We start from the raw sequence: 19,215 nt of genomic DNA, 5'->3' as shown, positions 1-19,215 counted from the left end.
GTCCCATGGCCTCCAGGGGGTCCCGGGGCCTGCACATCCCTCCGTTTGGCATTTGGAACAATTCAGGATGCAGCCCCCTCATTTTCATCTCCTGCCTGTGAGTTTGGCTCTGGCCTGGCCAGACCCTCTGCATTCTCCAAACACACCAAGCGATTTCTCTGGTCTGGAAAGCCCTCCTTTGCCTTCTCCTTCTGATTCATGGCTCCCAGCTCCAAAGTAATGGTTCTGATGTCCTGCACCGTGCGTCTCATGTGACTGGTGGGTTCCCTAAGCCAGTAAGGATTCAAATGGGATCAATGGATTGGGAAAACCAAAAGAGACCCGGCATTTGCAAAATCGAGCAGAGAGACCTCAAATTTAACCTCAGACCACCTGAGCGAGGTTCTGAAGCCAACTCTTTACTTCTTTTGTTCATACTTTAATCTCAGCAAGATTTTGTTTCCTAGAAATTGTCGTGGTGAGTCCTGCCTATGTGTTCGTAGTTGTTAGCAGCTGACTCTGCTGCACCCCCCGAGCCTCATGAAAGATGTAAAGTGTGTTGTGAAAAGTACGAGATGAAGGTCTACAATTTAAAAAAAATTTGGGGACACCGCCTCTTCCTGCTAGTTTCAATGAAGAGCAAAGAGGAAATAATATCAAAAATGAAGCTATTATTAAAAGACAGGAACCAAAAAATAAAAAGTGAGGAAAGAAGAAAAAGAATATTTTGGAAAAGTCCTCCTGGTCAGGAACCTTCATCAGCAGATCTCAGACGTCAAGGTTAAATACCAGCTCTACCCTCACTGGTGCGTGACCTTGGCCGATTACTTACTCTTTATAGTTGTCCTGAGAACCAGGTGAGACAATTTACGTGAACCAGCTTAGAACAGTGCCAGGTGGTACGTGCTCTGTGCACGTTGGTGAGACATAACCCCAGCTCTTTACAGCAGACTGGACGATCGGAGCCCAGCTCATTACTCACTGCAGACAGGCCCACAGTCCCCTAAGTCCTGTTCTGACATCTAAAAAGCTCTGAAAGCTCAAAGCTCTTTTATTTGTTTGCAAGAAACTAATTTGGTGGCAAAACCTGACCTAATATTGGCCTGCTTATAGTCTTTATAACTCTTACTCAGTATAAGTATTCAGTTCACATACACAGTTCTCTGCAGCTCTGTTAGGCTGTTTAATCAGGAGGTGTTAGCCCTGACCTCCGGGGGGAATTACACAGTATAAAGTATCTGCACTCTAATCTCTCAAAAATTTGAAAATTCTAAATCCTGAAATGCATCAAGCTCCAAGGGTTTCTGATGCAGGATTTTAGACCTGTTTTAAGTTCTTCAGAATTAATGCCTTGAGTTTTAAGAGGAAGTTATGGTCTTTGGATACGAAGTCTCGAGTAATAGGATAACCACTAACATTCATTTACCCAACAAATATTTATAGCGGTTTAAAAATAATGCAGCTCCATCTTTATTTTAATCACTGTGGAGTGTCTCTGAATGCCCGTGATAGCAAATGGTATAAATGTGTATCGGTCTTTGCTGAAGCAAGGTCTCTGCCTTGTTTCATCACCTTCTGAAAGTTATCCGAAGAGCAATACAGTAGTCCCCGCTTATCCACAGAGGATACGTTCCGAGACCCCCAGTGGATGTCTGAAACCGGGGATAGTACTGAACCCCAAGTATCCTATTTCCTACACACACACACCCCTTTTCACTTAAAGGAGGCACTTCGGGGCTTCTCTTTGGCACATCCAAATTGCCAGCGTCACTACTCTTGCTCTTTAGGGCCTTTATTAAGTAAAATAAGGGTGACTTGAACATAAGCATTGCAGTACCGGGACAGTCGATCTGATCAGCGAGGTGGCTCCTAAGTGACTGACGGGCGGGGATATGCTGGATAAGGGAGGATTCGGCATCCCGGTGGATGGAGTGAGGTAGCACAAACTTTTACCACACTACTCAGAACAGGGCACAACTTAAAACTTACGAATTGTTTATTTTTGGAAATTTCCATTAATATTTTTGGACTACAGTTGACCATGGGTTAACTGAAAACACAGAAAATGAAATCAACTACTATATTTGAAAAGTCTAGATCTTATTTAAAACCTAGATCCTCACCACAATTGACAATTATTTGGCTAGAGTTGGCTTAGATGTTCTTGTAGCACCTTGACTGAATCAATCAAGCCAACAATCAATATCGGAAGTGACATAATTGGAATAATACAGAATGAGCATCATCTCCCACCCTGGGCTTAGTTTCCTCCTAAAAAGTGAGGATAACAATGGCAACATCCATTGAGCACTTGCTGGGTACTGGTGTGAGATGGGCCTCCCCACTCCCTGACACCTCACTGCTTCCAGCAGTCCCCAGCCCGGCACTAACCATTACGACCCGGAAGCCTGCAGCTCTCCCCCATCCCTGCTTCCCTTCCTGCTTCACAGCCGCCCCTCTGTCTCAAGGGTACAGCCCCGAGGAGAGGGGCTGGACAGCAGGCAGGAGAGCCATGGACAGACTGACCTCCGCAGGAGGCTGTGGTAACTACGTTCTCGCTTTGGCCACTGTGTACTTTTGCTCAGCAGCTCTGGCTGCGCCCACACAGCTTCTCAGTGGGGCAGGCAAATACCATTCCCCGGGGCGGGCCTGGAGTAGCTTGCGTCTCCAAGCCCGGAAGGTTTACTCTCCCAAGTAGCCCATTGGGAAGAGCCCTCTCCCCCTTTTTCTTTCACCAGGACCCTTGGTCAGGTGTCTTGGAAGCCTGTTGCCCTCCGGAGACCATATTCTACTGGTTGACAAGTCCTATGGAGCCTGCCGTCATGTCGACTGTGTCCTCTCCACGCCCATCACCGCTGACTTCCCTGTCAGTTCACACCTGGACCCCTGTGACTTCCTAACAGGGCCTTCTGTCTCCTCTTCCCCATCCTCTATGTTCAGGTACATTCCCCAAAGTAAATCTACTCGCGTACTCATTCTTTCCTTCCTTCCTGCAGCAAATGCATACCAAGGAGCTATGTGTCAGGTAGTTCCAGATACCGGGGATACGGCTGTGAGCTGGACAGACAGGTCTCGAGTATTCTCGAGTGTCCCATGGCCTCCAGGGGGTCCCGGGGCCTGCACATCCCTCCGTTTGGCATTTGGAACAATTCAGGATGCAGCCCCCTCATTTTCATCTCCTGCCTGTGAGTTTGGCTCTGGCCTGGCCAGACCCTCTGCATTCTCCAAACACACCAAGCGATTTCTCTGGTCTGGAAAGCCCTCCTTTGCCTTCTCCTTCTGATTCATGGCTCCCAGCTCCAAAGTAATGGTTCTGATGTCCTGCACCGTGCGTCTCATGTGACTGGTGGGTTCCCTAAGCCAGTAAGGATTCAAATGGGATCAATGGATTGGGAAAACCAAAAGAGACCCGGCATTTGCAAAATCGAGCAGAGAGACCTCAAATTTAACCTCAGACCACCTGAGCGAGGTTCTGAAGCCAACTCTTTACTTCTTTTGTTCATACTTTAATCTCAGCAAGATTTTGTTTCCTAGAAATTGTCGTGGTGAGTCCTGCCTATGTGTTCGTAGTTGTTAGCAGCTGACTCTGCTGCACCCCCCGAGCCTCATGAAAGATGTAAAGTGTGTTGTGAAAAGTACGAGATGAAGGTCTACAATTTAAAAAAAATTTGGGGACACCGCCTCTTCCTGCTAGTTTCAATGAAGAGCAAAGAGGAAATAATATCAAAAATGAAGCTATTATTAAAAGACAGGAACCAAAAAATAAAAAGTGAGGAAAGAAGAAAAAGAATATTTTGGAAAAGTCCTCCTGGTCAGGAACCTTCATCAGCAGATCTCAGACGTCAAGGTTAAATACCAGCTCTACCCTCACTGGTGCGTGACCTTGGCCGATTACTTACTCTTTATAGTTGTCCTGAGAACCAGGTGAGACAATTTACGTGAACCAGCTTAGAACAGTGCCAGGTGGTACGTGCTCTGTGCACGTTGGTGAGACATAACCCCAGCTCTTTACAGCAGACTGGACGATCGGAGCCCAGCTCATTACTCACTGCAGACAGGCCCACAGTCCCCTAAGTCCTGTTCTGACATCTAAAAAGCTCTGAAAGCTCAAAGCTCTTTTATTTGTTTGCAAGAAACTAATTTGGTGGCAAAACCTGACCTAATATTGGCCTGCTTATAGTCTTTATAACTCTTACTCAGTATAAGTATTCAGTTCACATACACAGTTCTCTGCAGCTCTGTTAGGCTGTTTAATCAGGAGGTGTTAGCCCTGACCTCCGGGGGGAATTACACAGTATAAAGTATCTGCACTCTAATCTCTCAAAAATTTGAAAATTCTAAATCCTGAAATGCATCAAGCTCCAAGGGTTTCTGATGCAGGATTTTAGACCTGTTTTAAGTTCTTCAGAATTAATGCCTTGAGTTTTAAGAGGAAGTTATGGTCTTTGGATACGAAGTCTCGAGTAATAGGATAACCACTAACATTCATTTACCCAACAAATATTTATAGCGGTTTAAAAATAATGCAGCTCCATCTTTATTTTAATCACTGTGGAGTGTCTCTGAATGCCCGTGATAGCAAATGGTATAAATGTGTATCGGTCTTTGCTGAAGCAAGGTCTCTGCCTTGTTTCATCACCTTCTGAAAGTTATCCGAAGAGCAATACAGTAGTCCCCGCTTATCCACAGAGGATACGTTCCGAGACCCCCAGTGGATGTCTGAAACCGGGGATAGTACTGAACCCCAAGTATCCTATTTCCTACACACACACACCCCTTTTCACTTAAAGGAGGCACTTCGGGGCTTCTCTTTGGCACATCCAAATTGCCAGCGTCACTACTCTTGCTCTTTAGGGCCTTTATTAAGTAAAATAAGGGTGACTTGAACATAAGCACTGCAGTACCGGGACAGTCGATCTGATCAGCGAGGTGGCTCCTAAGTGACTGACGGGCGGGGATATGCTGGATAAGGGAGGATTCAGCATCCCGGTGGATGGAGTGAGGAAGCACAAACTTTTACCACACTACTCAGAACAGGGCACAACTTAAAACTTACGAATTGTTTATTTTTGGAAATTTCCATTAATATTTTTGGACTACAGTTGACCATGGGTTAACTGAAAACACAGAAAATGAAATCAACTACTATATTTGAAAAGTCTAGATCTTATTTAAAACCTAGATCCTCACCACAATTGACAATTATTTGGCTAGAGTTGGCTTAGATGTTCTTGTAGCACCTTGACTGAATCAATCAAGCCAACAATCAATATCGGAAGTGACATAATTGGAATAATACAGAATGAGCATCATCTCCCACCCTGGGCTTAGTTTCCTCCTAAAAAGTGAGGATAACAATGGCAACATCCATTGAGCACTTGCTGGGTGTGAGGCAAACTTCTAAATACTTTATGTATTATTTTAGGTAACTCATTTAGTTCTCACGGCAACCTCATAAGTTATAACATCCCCATTGTACAGATGAGGAAACGGAGCACAGAGAGGTTAACTAACTTGCCCAAGGCGAACCAGCTAGTGGACGGCGGGTCTCAGGTTTGAACGTGGCATCTGGCTCCGCAACTCAGGTGCCAGTAATGGTCGTTCCCTCCCCTCTTGCCCCCCCTTTCTTTCTCCTGACTGCTGAAATGCTAATTACCGATCAGTCTAATTCATTCCTCTAAACAGCCCCATGATTTCATTGGTTTAGATAACTGGGAAGTTATAGGGTTCAGTTGCCTTTTCTTCTTCTCTTTGTCCACTCATCCATTCACCCATCCGTCTGTCTGTCTGTCCATCCATTTGTCCACCCATCCATCCATCCGTCCGTCCGTCCGTCCGTCCGTCCATCCATCCATCCATCCATCCATCCGTCCGTCCATCCATCCATCCATCCAAGATCAATGCAATATAAATAGTTACAGGGGTCCCACTTATGCTGTTAGCTTCTAACCTCTCTGAACATCAGTTCGCTCACCAGTATAAAACGGCATCATCATATGTACCTGCAGACTGCTTGTGAGCATTAAATGAGCTGTTTTATGCATCGCGTCTGGCTTGGAGTTCATATTACTCTATGTAGTTGAAAGAGACATAATTACATTGAAAAAACAAAACAAAACTCTACAACTGGTAAAGCTACAGATTTTACTAGTGTTCCCACCTTCACATTTCTCCTAAATCAGTTATATTTTAGTTTTAAAAAATTTAGTTTGTGCTGCACCCTGGGAGAAGATAATCCTCCTGATTTACACTGACTAAAGAGCCAGCGTCCACCGTGGCCACCCTGCTTCCTGTGATGGACAGAGCCATCTGCCTGTCAGCTGGCAGCGATTCGGGCCTGGCGGGGCGGCCTAGTCTTCTTCCCTTCCTGAGCTTACTGTTGACAAGTCCGGGCTGCTTCTCCCTGGAAGAAGAGGGTAGAAGGCGTTGGAAGGGGCCGGTTCTTCCTTGAGGGAGGCAGTAGAGAGGAAGTTGGCTTGGACCAGCCCTAGTGGCAGCTGGAATATGTATTGGCTTCTAGATAGTGTTGCGATAGCAGGGCCAAGGATGGCATTTAGAAATTTCTAGTCTCCTGTGCTTCTGATCCTGGGTGTGGTGGGGAGTCGGGGCCGATGGCCTTCTGCCAGAAAGAGCTTGGCATTCAGGCTCCTGCCATCTGAGTTGTGAATGGTGTGTGTGTGTGTGTGTGTGTGTCTTTCTTTCTATAGACAGATTCTCCAGCCCGATATCAGAAGGTCTGCAAAGAGGGGCAGAGGAGACCTTGATCAACTGTCTTCTCAACCACACCCCCATTCTTCCACTTTCTCCAAGTTAAATGGAGAACGGATTACAATTCAAAAGAAGTCGAATTGCCATACATTAGTTGCCTTACAACTCTTATCCAGGTAATAAGCTTTTACAAGACAGTCCATATTACATAATCATCAATGGTAAGAGAAAGACACAAACCAAAACATAAGACAGACGAACCAAGCACAGGCTTAGGATATCTGCTGCAGTCACCTGTGGTACCCCAGGAAGGAGGCCAACATTTCTCCATCACTCTCGCAAACGAACAGGAGAGGGTGTAGTGAGCTGCAGTGTTGGTCAGGAGTCCAGGATGCACACTATGTGGGACCCCTAGCCTGTGGCCCACAGCTGAGTCTGAGCGGAAAGACTGCCTGGCCTTCACAGAAAGTCACAGAAGCCACACCCATGGAAGGGTGCACATGGGGGCTTTGATGAAGGGAGCCTTCCGAAGACTCAGAAGCAGGAGTCTCCCCAGATTCTGTGTGGTGCCCGGGTGGAGTATCTGGACTATGAACTCAGCTGGAGAGGAGCAGTCTGTTGCTTCTGGAGTCTGAGGAGCAGAGAGCATAGGGTAGGAATAAAAAGCCATGAGCCTGCTTTTATGAACAGCAAGGCTCATGGCACCATTTGACCTTGAAAGTGTAGCTGAAGAAGGAACTTGCAACTACTGACCAAGCACTTGTCCATTATCTCGGCCCCCTGCTCAACCCTGAAGATCACACGGTTTACTCACTTCACACACACCTGTTGAGCGTGCACTTACCTGTGGCAGGTGCCCTTTGGGTGCTGGAGACACCTCAGTGCAAACAATCGACAATCCTGCCATCACTGAGTCTACCTCCTGGTGGGGTGACATGGAACGTAAGTAAGTAAAAAGTATGGCGTGTCGACTGCAGGTAAGTGTCTGGAGAAAAACAAGGGACGGGAAAGGAATGTTGGGGAAAAGATCGTACGATTTTACTAGTTGTGGCAAATCTGGGCCTCGCCGAGAAGACGATAGTAAAATAAAGATCTGAAGGAGGTAGAGGAGCAAGGCTTGAGAATATCCAGAGAAAGAGTGGCTTAGGCAGAGGGAACGGCAGGAGCAAAGGCCCTGGGGTAGGGGCGGCTCATAGCGCCAGAGCGGACGGTACTAAGGGAAACTGGCTGGAGGTAATACAGAGAGGAGCGGGGATCATGCAGGCCCTTGTGGGCCACCTCAGAGCCTTTGTTTTTATCTTGACAGGGTATAGGCAGCTGTTGGATTGTTTCTATCAGAGAAGTGGCTTACGGCTTTATAGGATCGCTTTCCCTGGGATGTGGAAGAGAGACTGAAATGGTGTTTGGCCCCTGCTGTGCGAACGTGGTGAGTTGGTCCCCAGGAGCAGGAGAGGACACCTTCCGGGCAGATCCGAGCGCGGGGACTTGCTCGTAGCTGAGCCTGTCTGATACGACAGGCTGTTAACGCTGGGTACCTGGTAGGGAGGTCAGGTGAGGAAACAGCGAGATAAACTAACAAACACCCTGCAGCAAAAAGAAAGGAAACTGCAGTGTGCATAATGCAATCGCATCTGTGTAAAATTGCACGCACACGTGTAAGGAGTGTGAGGTGTGTGCAGACTAGACATCGAAAGCAGGCAGTGGTTCTGTCTGGGTGGCAGGTGATCCCAACTTTTACCCCCAATACATCTCTATATTGTTAAAAAAAATTTTATAATAACTAGGGATTATTTATATAACCATGAAAAAAAATCCAATAGAGCTATTTTCATTGTGAGAGAGTTAAAGAGTCAGTGAGATGACTGAAGACTCCGTGGTTAGTTCTGTTAGTACAGTTTATGTTCTCAGACCCCCAGGAAACTGAACTCAAGTGTGGGATGTACCTAACTGAATGGGGACGGTCATGACTTCTTCAGTTGGTGGAACAGCTAAGTTCACATTCGAACCTGCGGTTGCTTAGTTCCGGCAGGATTCAAGCCAGTTTGTTCTGGGTTTGGGAAGCGCATAGCTGCAGAGCACTTGTGTCTGTGCTACAGAGTTAACTATCAGCCCGTCAGCATCACTCCAAGTTCATTGCCGTTGAGAAATGTGACACTAGTAAGGGGAATGAACTGGAGATTCAGGGCCAGATCTTTCCAGGTGCCTGATTAAAAGTGAAGAAGCAATGAAGGAAGGAGCAGGTGCCACCGTCCAGAAATTCCGGGCCTGAGAGCAACACTTGCTCCTCACCCCCACACCCTTTCAAGGGAGAAATATAAAGGTCTTCAAAAAGCAGAGCGAGGAGGAGGCGGCAGCCGGGCCTCCCGATCTGACCCCCTGCTACGCTGCAGAATCCCCTCACATGAATAATTAACTCCCAACAGGCTGAGGAACCCATCTTCAGCAAGCGGAGATTTCATGAAAATTTAAAGGCCTGCGCTGAAGCCAGCTCTGCATGTTGTTTTAATGGCAGCTTAGATAGCTTTGAAAGCCCCAAGTGCCAGGATCCTTACGGAGGCCACTGTGACATCTGCCCAAGCCTTCGTGGGCCCCATTCCCTGGGGACTCTGCACAGGGGAAGGAGGCCTTAGCCCAAAGGTGAGGGTGCTCTCGATCCCTCTGCCGGATGGTGCTTGTGGGTGGGATACAGGTGTCCCCAGAGCAGCGGCCCCATGCTGTGCGTTACCAAGGCAACACCTGCTCCTCCTGGGACAAGGGAGGAAGGCAGTGCCGACAGAGCAGGATTTTGTGGGTTGACTTTCCAGAGGGATCTAGGCTAAAAATATGCCACAGCTGGCACTTGCAGGGTTTCGGGAGCCTTCGCCTTGGGGCACGCTCCCCAGCGGGTGAGGAGGGCAGGCGCGAGAAAACCCATGATGATGACTTTAACGCCTGTGGCTTGCAGGGGTAGGTAGGGCTGGTGTGAAGAGAGATGGGGCAGCTCTTTTCCTGGCAGACACAGGGCCTGCTCGTGTGACCACGCCAGAAGTCATTAGCTTGGTCACTCTGGGCAGCCGGCTAGAACAACAAAACCGCTAGTAGCTTCTGAGGGCACCAGCCAGGTGCATGACGCTCTCGAGCCTGCCTGCCCGCCCCGACTGGCTGCCAAGGGCTGAAGGGGCCTCCCAGGTCACTGCCAGGCGTGGCCCGGGCCAACTTGGGCTTCGCTGACTCCGTGGTTTTCCCTCCCCTCTCCTCCCCTGCTGCTCCCAGGCTGGCAGCCTGTGCCCCTGAGGCGGCCCTTGGCTGGGTCTGCGTGTGCCAGGCAGGAGCACTTAGGTCAGCTTTGAGGTGACTGTCCCCATAGTGCCGTGGGTGCCAGCGTGTTCCAGCACTCTGACCTCTGGAAACCTCTGCCGGACAAGGACCTCCATGGCAGGCCGTTGAGTACAACCTCTGTGCCCTGTCCTAGGAAGGCGATGTGCAGACTTGAGACTGTGACTGAAGCACTACCTACCTGGTGACGGGCCACTCCCGGGGGACTGCTTTGCAGTCAGAGGGCCCACTCCGCTCACACAGAGTTCTCCCTGGAGCCTCTGGATTGGTGCTCCGTGGGCCTCATGTGCCAAATGATCACCAGGGCGTTTATTAAAGTGCAGGTTCTGACTCCGCAGGGCTCCCTGGGCCCGAGACTCTGCATTTCTGATAAGCTCCCAGGTGTTGCTGACATTGCATTTCTGTGGAGCAGCACCTGCCAGCAGGACGGCTCAAAGACAGTGGTTTTCAAACAGGGGACCGAGTAGGAATCCCCAAGAGTCACTTTATTTTAGATTCTTTAAAATGTGTTTTTCAATTACAGTTTACTTCCAATATTATATTCATTTCAGATACACTGAATACCGGTTAGACATTTCTATACCTTATGAAGGGGTCACCCCAATAAGTCTGGCACCTATCTGACCCCGTACATGGTCGTTATAATGTCATTGACTGTATTCCTTCCCCATGCTGTGCTTTCCATCCCTGGGACTGTTTTTATAACTGGGAATTTGTGCTTCTTAATCCCTTTTGCCTTTTTCACCCCTCCCGCCAGCCCCATCCCCTCTGGCGACCATCAATTTGTTCTCTGGATCTATGAATTAGTTTCTGTTTTGTTTGTTCATTTATTTTGTTTCTTAGAGTCCACGCGTAAGTGAAATCCTATGGTATTTGTCTTTCTCTGTCTGACTTATTCACTTAGCATAATATCCTATAGGTCCATTCACATTGTTGCAAATGGCAGGATTTCATTCTTTTTTATGGCCGAGTAATATTCCATTGTATATATGTACTATATCTTCTTTATCCATTTGTCTGTCAGTTGACACTTAGGTTGTTTCCATATTTCAAGAGGCATTTTAAGACTCCAAAATCCTGAGACTCACCTGCAACCTCCTGACCTAGTCATCGTATGACAACATGTCAGGAAGGCTAACGGGTGATGGGATGCATGACTTTGATTGGCAGCCACTGTCCTCAAGCCTTCAGGGTTTGGCTGGACATGGGGCGAAAAGCCTCACCAAACCACTGCAGTTCAAACATTTCTCTATTTTTAGTAAGATTTACCCTTTGCAAACCTGGCTCACCAGCGTTCATTCTTCAACAAATATTTATTAAGTCTCTTCTGTGTTTCCATAGGGGTCCATTCTTTTCCTTCTAGCTGGACAGACAGATGGCAGATGAGAGTCTGCTCCGTGCTTCCGAGGCTGCATGACTGAATTAGAGAACTCTCCAGTGGCTTGGGGCTCACTAGGTTGGTTTCCTTACAAGGTTACAGAGCTACTAATGTGTTCTTAATGAGCTGCCATTTACTTATGCAAATAGCAGGGCATGGATGCCAGGGGGATTAGGGCTTAGCGGAGAGGCCTGCCTCTGCATAGCCTCATGTTTCAACGCAGGAGCAGCTGTCCTTTCGCACCTACCCCTGCTTTTCATCTTTAATAGCTACTGCTGTGCAGGCAGTGTGTTCGTGCATGCATAAGTGTGCATGTGTGTGCGTTTAGGGGTCTCACCAAGCCACCCTGGCATGAGGGCATCTGTACTAGCTGGAGGTCCTGGTGGGAGTCACAGACCTCCGCCTGCCCACATCTGCCTGTGTCTGGCCCCACAGGGCTCCGTGGAGACCAGTGTGCGTGGGAGGACGGGGACTGTTGAGCTGCATGATATAATGAGCTAGCGAGAGTCAAGCAGTGCTGCGAATTTCATTTTTGATTTTCAGGAAGAACTTTTAGTAAAGGTTCCCTTGTATCTTATCAAAGGACAAAAAAAAAAAAAAAAATCACTGCCTTTATTTCTTTCCTCTTCTCCCAAGAAGCATCCTTATCACACAAGAGAAGATGCTGCTCTGAGTGTGAGGGTGTGAGGTCTCTGAATATGTAACGTGGTCGTGACATCGGTGCCGCCATCTTCATGGGCACAGAGGCGCATCTTGCAGGGGCTGCTGACGTTTGGTTTCACGGGCATTGTCTAAAGAGCCAAATCATCCTCTCTCCTCACTTCCAAGAGCTTTGGGACGCCTGCCTTCCCTGGCATCTCATCAGCACAGCTGTGCTCCCACTCTCCTGCAGAAACTGGCTGGTGCTACCTCAGATGTCTCTGTGCTCACTGCTAGGAACAGGCTCTCCCTACCTAGCCGGCCTGCCCTGTAACCTGTGGGAACTGCCTGCTGCTGAAGACTCACCGATGCTGCCAGGTGAGGCTCTTCCCATCACTTCCTACAGATGCCACACTTGTAGCACAGCCTTCCTGTCTCCACGTCCCAGGCCTCTCCAGGCCCTGACCCAGCCTCTTCTCTCTCTGTGGCTGAGGGACTTCTCTGCTGTGAACCGGGTAGCTTCTTCTGGGAATCTAGCCCAGCAGGAGGCATTGAACACCAAGATGTCAGGAACAATGAGGACATTTTTGGTCTGTGCCTGTTCTCGCTGGCTCAGGAGCTGGCCCCTCTCATCAAAAGTGTGTGTCTTACGCGGGGTGAGCTGACACCTGCTTCTCCAGCGGAGAGAAGGCTGTGTGGCAGTGTGGGTTTCAGTCCTGGCTCTCACTTAAGAGTCATGAGAATAAATCACCTTGTCTCACGGGGCTCTGCCAACGGGGAGGTTGGTCTGGCCTTATCTGGTCCTCACAGATTTAAAAAAGCAGAAAAACAAGAACAAAACAAATAACATTAAGAAGTCAGAGCTTTCATATAAAAGTATGGATTTCGTAGAAAAGTATATAGATTTCTTCCTTCTCTAGAAAAATGGACGTATTTGGCAGCATCACTGCCCCCTGGCAGCAGGTGGCTGGAGCTGGCAACCGCTGCCCCTTCTCTGTGGCTCTGCTCTGTGGTGCAGTCCACCTCCAGGCCCCCTTCTGACACCAGGCCCGTTCACTCAGTTGCTTCATGGATTTGGTCCTCTAAGCACATGTGTTAATTTCTTGGGGCTGCCGCAAAAAAATGACTACGAACTGAGTGGCTTAGAACAACAGAAATTTATTCTCTCGCGTTCTGGAGCCGGAAGTCTGAAATCAAGGTTCTGGCAGGGCCATGCTCCTTCTGAAAGCTCTCGGGGAGGATCCTTCTTCATTTCTTCTAGCTTCTGGTGGTTGCTGGCAGTCCTTGGTGCTCCTTGGCACGTAGCTGCATCACTCCAATCTGCCTTCATGGTCACGTGGCTTCATCTCCCCGTGTGCTTCTTTACAAGGGCACTAGTTGTTGGATTAGGCCCACACATTGTAACTTGATTACATATGCAAAAACCTTGTTTCCAAGTGGGGTCATGTTCTGAGGTTGCCAGTGGACATGAATTTTGGGGGGACACCGTCCAACCCAGCGTAGCTTGTGGGATGGCAGCCTCAGGATGCTCTGGCTTCAGGTCCTCTGACTTGCTGTCTCCAGTTTTCTTCTGGCTAAGCTCTCTGGATGTGAAGAGGCGGCATCACAGTCTTCTGGTCTTGGTTTGGCTACTCGACGGACCACCTTGGGTCACTGCGCTTCTGTTTTGTTTCCATGTGTCACCGAATGACAACAAAAGCTGCCCTAGGCTGCGATGGGCGCGTGCTGGAAATGGAACACGCTTTTTTGGCTGGGTCAGATGCAGCCCTCGGCGGCACTGTCTCTGAGCAGCCCCCGCTCGGACTTGCCCCGGAGGTCAGTTGTCCTTCCTCTGCTCCACACGGTCTTACCTTCATTCTAGCGCTTAACTACCGAATTGCAATGAAGCGTCTACAGAACTGTTTGCTTCCTAGACGCTGAGCTCCGTGAGGTCAAAGACTATGCTTTCATCCCGACATTCAGCCAGGAGCATGGTGGGCCTTTAGTTAGTGAGGTGATGCTTTATGAAGCTCTACCAATTCTGTAATCAGGTTGGGGTCACCAACCTGCCTCCCCCTTCACGCCGCTGTGGGCCCAACGCTGCTCATTTACTTTCTTGATGCTCCCGCTCATGACTCTTCCATGGTCTACCCACCATTCATTGAGCAGACAATTGAGAAGAGATGGAGGCCGGGGCATCTCCCCTGCGAGCCCTTCCCACGGCTAGGTCTGTTGTTGGACTTCCCTTCCCCCAATCTTCAATCCTGTCGATCAGAACAGGCAGGGGCCCTATCACGCCGGGTCTCGTTGGTGTGTTAGAGATTTGGTGCAGTGGGAACTGTGGAAGCATTTTAGGCAGGGGGGTGGCAGATCGTGTGCTCCCTCTGGCTGCAGTGTGGAGGACAGGATGGCGGGAGCTGGAGGGAAGTGGGAACAGCGGCAGGAAGCTGTTGGGATCATCTCAAGCAAAACTTAATGATCGCTTGGAGTGGGGTGGAGGGAGTGAGGTGCGGTCAAGGGAGTGGAATTGGACGGTACTGAGGAGGTCGGATGGACTTGGCGGCGGACTGGATTTGGGAGCTGAGGGAGAGGGAGAGGGAGGTGTCAAAGATGACTGGAGCCTTCTGGTTTATAAAATTGGATGGTGGCATTTGCCGTGGTGAAGAGCAGTGGGTGGGAGCCAGGTTTGGGGGGAGAGCACTGAGGACTCAGCTGGGGACACGATCGTACCTATTTCCTGGGACAAACAGGAAGGACATAGCTCATGAAAAATCTCAGGCTCTTTAGAAAAGCATCCGTGGTTAGATCGGAGGCAAATCTCTGCAGTCTCTATCCCCTCCCCTTGAGTCCAGTGAGCAGGAAATGCTCACTGGAAAATGCTCACTAGGGGCACTAACTGATGTAGCCGGGTAACAGTACCTTGTGGACATTAAAAATACGATGCCCTCGTGTCCCGAAAGAGCTAAGTGTCCTTCCCATAAGGAGCTGCTCCCCCAGTCCTCATTACAGCCAGTGGGTGGGAAGCAGTGGACCTCACAGCTGGGCTTCAGCCCCTCGTAAGCTCTGTGAACTTGGGAGATCACGTGACTCTTTCGAGCCTCTACCTTGGGTGGGGAGGACCAGATAAGATGATGTGGCCGAAAGGGCTTTAGAAAGTTGACTGCTGCGGGGAAATGCACCGTGCTTTATCGTCACTGTGGCTGCAGCTTCCTCGGGGCGCCCTCTGCTGTCCCTTGCCGATAAGGAGGAGGAGCTTTGTGTCAGCCGGTACCCCATCACTTGGCGGGTTCGGCTGTCAGCATGGCCCTTATCTGTGGCCCCCGCAGCCAGATTTTTATTACACGTGACACTGTTCTTACGCAAGTATTTTGCAAATTCAGTTCCTTGAGACGTTGTGCCAAATTCTTCGGCAAGAATGAAGTCTTCCACATCTGCTCTGTTCCTTTTAGTCACTAATTTTGGTGATTCGATTATAGAGAAAATTCTCTCTGTTGCAGCTTTTCTGCTCTGGCCCAGGAAACTGGTTCTGCCTGTGGTGCCATTTCCCCTCCTTCTGAACAGGTTGCTTTTACTTCCTGTCTTATTCCTGAGTTTGGAAAAACACAGCATTGACGTGAGCTGCAGTGCAAACTGCTTCCAGTTTTTTGTAGAGCAGGGCAGGGAGTAAACAAATAAATGCATTTATAAATATATACATACTTTGGGCAGCTGCTTCTGGAAAGGGTCAATATCTGCATGTGCTTTCCTCCCCAGCCCCCCAACCGCCCCCCAAAAAAAAAGAGACAGGCAGAACGTTACAGATGACATCCCTTATTGGCACTGGGAGCCCAGCCCAGCTGTTTGAGCTGTGGAACTGTGGGCAGGTCTTTGATTTCTCCACTTGTAAAATGAAGTCATCTAACTTGACCTTACTGGCTCAGAAGGTCATTCATCCATCTAACAAAAACTGTGCTAGGTGTTAGAGATATAGCCATGAACAAACGAGACACAAACTCCTGGCTCTTAGAAAACTGCATCCTAGTGCTGCGGTTGGATTGCTCATTCATTCAGGAAATAGCCCCGCGATGTGTCAGGCACTGTGCGGGGGGGCTCCAAGGAAACAGTGGCGGGCCATGCAGAAGTGGGCGCTGCTTCGGGGGAAGAAGGGATAACAATCAAAGGTCTTTATCGTATTATGATGGATGAAGGACAGGATGCTAGGATGCTAGGGAGGCACAGAGTGTCTGAGAGCCAGGGAAGGTCTCCTGAGAGGAAGGAGGAGGGAGCGGGGAAGGAGGGGCGTCTGGGGCGAGGAGAGCCTGTGAGAAGCCGTGAGGGACTGGGAAAGGTCGGAGGCGCTGGAGCTGGGCAAGTGAAAGGCAGTCGAGTAGGAGGAGGCTGGAAGTCGAGGCCGGGGACAGTTCCCCTGAGCCTGATAGGCCCAGGGCCTCTGGCATCCCTCAGGGAGTGTGGTCCCCTGAGGGGCAGACTCCAGTGCCTCTCAAGTTCAGGGTCTTCTTCAGCCCGAGCAGCTCCCTCTTGGTTCACATTCAGGGTCTCGGTGTCTCCTGGGCTGTTGGGGCACCTTTTACGTTCGGTCTCCCTGATAAGCTGCTCACCCCTAATTTCTTTCTTTTAAACATTTTTTTTTTCCTGAAGAGATGTTTATAGGATCGAAGCATCTGAAGCATTTGGCAGTATAAAGAAGGCTTTTTATAAATATATAGTCTTCTCTTTTCCAGTAAGTTTGTTTCTTTTTTCTGCACATTTTCTTTGGAAGCCTTGCTGAGGGTTTGTCTGGGACCTTCACTTTGGCGACAAGGCCATGTGGGAGCTGGGAGAGACTCCTCAAGAACAAAGTGCCAACACCAAGAAGGACCCACAGACATTTCCTTTGACTTTTGAATGAAGAGTCAGTGCTGAACTCTGACAACTCTGCCCTCATTTAAAAGTAAAACCCATAGCTTTCCACTCCAGTGACGTCCCCGTGGCAGTCCGGCCTTCTGAGCCCGGCCAGGCCGGCCACCTGGGGGCTCCTCCAGCAAACACTCTGTGTCCCCTCCCTCCCTGGGGCCTTTGCACGCACTGTGCCTGCCCCCAGAGCACATTCCCTCTCATCTGGGTGCCTCGTTTGCCTGGTTTCCCCTTATTCATCCTTCTCGGCTTGCTCTGCACATCACTTCTGCAGAGAAGTCTGCGTGGGCCCACCCACGCGAGGCTTGGGCCGTTCACATGCTGCTCGGTGCCCTATTCTCTTCCTGTATACACTCACGTTAGCTCGTTGCTATACATTAGTGATGTAATTCGATCGGTGCCTGTCTCCACATTAGACACTAAGTTCTTTGAGAGCAAGATCTGTATCTGTCTGAGACATCGTTGTATCTTCACTATGGGGCCAGTACATAGTAAGTGCTCCATGAGCATTTATTGGATGAACGAACTACCGTGAGCCACAGTTTCCTACTCTTTCTGGGTGTATCGTTGCCGTGAGGGGCCTCAGGTAGGCAGAACCACATGCTCCTTTGGTAGCTTACTGGCTCATGCCTTTGTTAAATTTTGGCTGTAGGTGGCTCAGTACCCCAGGAACAAGGCCAGACATTCGGGCAAAAGAGCTGAGTATTTAACACTGATGTGGCTGAGATTCTCATCCAATATCCATGTGCTCCCTACATATGCTGGCCTTCCTTGTAATGACCCTAGGGCCATGTGTCTGGTTATTTCCCATGGCCCATGACGGAAGTGATGAGAGCCATTTCTACATGGAGGCCATTAAGATGCATATGCTTTTTTTCATCTCTCTCTTCTCTTCCCTTGAAGGCCATGTGTCTACAGGACAGAGGCGCAGGATAGAGAAGGGTCTCCTGACATGTACCACACATCTTGTGAGTGAGAAATAAATCTTTGTTATACTAAGCCTCCAAGACTAAGATGAATCTTATTAAGATTGCAGGATTTATTTGTTACTGTGGCATGTCATAGACCGTCCAGACTGATATTCTTTCTCCATATTAAAGCTTTTGCATGAATCAGTTTTCTCAAAAGCAAAATACTTATTTCCTTCTTACCTGTTAACCAGATGGCTTCAGACTTTCTGCAGTTTTGTATTAAGAATTCCAGGCTTCTCACCAGTGAGTTCCAGGTACCACAGCTCCTGCCAGCACTTGGTTGTACTGGTCTCTTGATACAGTTTCCTTCCCCTTTGCCAAGAACAATGTTTCATGTTAAGTGAATGTCTTCCAGGCCCTGGTGGCATTTCCGACAGCTCATGGAAGATGAGTCCCGCTTGGAAGATTCCTGGGTGTCTTGTCCACCCTTCATTCTAACCTCTGCTAGGTGGGCTGGGGTGGGGAGGATCTCAGCTCTCAGGCCCAGATCTCCTCCCATTATTCAGCAGGCTCAGCATGGAAGGGCTCAGACCATGAGCAGATAACAACAATAAATGAAACCAGCCACACCCGTCATTGATAGGGTAGGGAGGCTCTTCTCTGTGGTGACTCTTGAGTCTGGCTCCTTCTTTCTCTTTGCCCCTTTGAGAGCCCTTGGGGAGGTGTCAGGGACCTGATGAGGGGGAAGAGGCTTCTGCTGTCAAATGACGGATCCTATTAGTGCTGAAGGCAGCCTCTTGCTAGCCTCAGGGTCTGATTAACTGGCTGACCTTGGAGAAACCACTCCAATTTCCTCATCTGTGAAAAGAAAGTGTGCAAGTAGGGGTGGGTGGTGTAGCATTTGGTAGTTTTCAAAACCACTGACCCTCAGGGATCATAGGGGTAGATAATAGGGACGTAGGACCCTGGCTCTTTTTCGTCAGAAAAGCCTTGCTTTGTTTATTTCACTCGAGTGGGGCGGGGTGGGGGGGATACTCTATTGATACATTAATGGATCTATTATTTCATGCCTTGTTCTGGCTGTCGTGAGAGACTCCAGAGACTGAGGTGAGTGTTTCCCTCCCATCATCTTAGCAAGGGAGTCGAACTTCCCCATGTGGAGCTCTTAGGGGTTTGCTGGTAGCATTTAAGTTTTGGGACAAGAAAGTCATGCACAGGGAGGTCCACTTCCCCCCACCCCCAACCTCGGTTTTGTTTGGAGGTGTGTAGCGCCAGAGGAGTGGAGACAGAGTCTGGGGTCAGAGTGGGTCTTCCTGGGAGAGGGGAGCTGGCAGGCGGCAGTGAGTGTCGAGGCCGGTGTGGTCACGCACATGTCGGTGAATGGAGTCTGGGAAGGGTGTTTCTGAGTCTTCC

General features: G+C 49.2%; 1 long non-coding RNA gene across 1 annotated transcript in view; it reads left to right on the top strand.

Annotated features, from left to right (window-relative positions):
- The first annotated feature begins 7,999 nt into the window (after nt 1–7,999).
- Nucleotides 8,000–19,215, top strand: part of LOC111740537 — a 22,968-nt gene continuing 11,752 nt past the window's right edge. Inside the window, exon 1 of the long non-coding RNA XR_002780634.1 lies at nt 8,000–8,113. This is a non-coding gene — a long non-coding RNA (uncharacterized LOC111740537). The remainder of the gene's footprint in view (nt 8,114–19,215) is intronic.

This window comes from Pteropus vampyrus, unplaced genomic scaffold (assembly GCF_000151845.1).
Source record: "Pteropus vampyrus isolate Shadow unplaced genomic scaffold, Pvam_2.0 Scaffold65, whole genome shotgun sequence".
Lineage (NCBI taxonomy): Eukaryota > Metazoa > Chordata > Mammalia > Chiroptera > Pteropodidae > Pteropus > Pteropus vampyrus.
Note: the sequence above shows the minus strand (reverse complement) of the source record. Positions and strands in the feature narration are given on the sequence as shown.